This window comes from Anneissia japonica, unplaced genomic scaffold, assembly GCF_011630105.1.
Source record: "Anneissia japonica isolate Jap-2015-1 unplaced genomic scaffold, ASM1163010v1 scaffold50830_len612_cov184, whole genome shotgun sequence".
NCBI classification, from domain to species: Eukaryota; Metazoa; Echinodermata; class Crinoidea; order Comatulida; family Comatulidae; genus Anneissia; species Anneissia japonica.
In genome coordinates this window covers 1-598 of record NW_022757751.1, presented here as the reverse complement: position 1 = coordinate 598, position 598 = coordinate 1, and the positions used below count along the sequence as shown (strand labels likewise).

Here is a 598-nt window from a genome sequence, read left to right as displayed (position 1 = left end):
TTCGGTGATCGGACGAGAACCGGTGTTTTCAACGTAGTATGGCCGTAGACATTTGAGTGGTAATTTCACTCATAGTTAATCTCGGCATATAACATAATTTTCCAATCCTAAAGCTTTGTGATTGATGACGTTTCATATCAACGCGCGCTTGTCTGGTGGGGATTTCCTCTAACTCCACTGACCACTCTGTTGTGCGAGTACATTTTTTTACAAACACAGGTGTTGAACAATAAACCAACCATTTTACTACCGTACGGCATTAACTAGGATGCTTTAGACAGAAGAAGACTGCCGTTTTGTTCAAACGACCCTCGAATCATAGTACCTATATGATTTTTTAAGGCATAAGAGTGCGATTTCCAGGCACTTCAAGAGGTCCATATTCTCAAAATGTTTGCATCTCAGCCTCAACTATGGTGGGCCTGAGGTCGAGTGGACTTTCACGCACCCCTACTTTAGAATTTGGAGGAAAATGTAAAAAGTCTACAGCACCCGGTATTCCCAGGCGGTCACCCATCCAAGTACTAACCGGGCCCGACGTTGCTTAACTTCGGTGATCTGACGAGACCAGGTGTTTTCAACGTAGCATGGCTGTAGA

At 44.1% G+C, this 598-nt stretch overlaps 1 pseudogene; it reads right to left on the bottom strand.

Moving 5' to 3' along the window:
- Window positions 1–480: 480 nt before the first annotated feature.
- LOC117124871 lies at window positions 481–598 on the bottom strand (annotated as a pseudogene; the record flags this gene model as incomplete).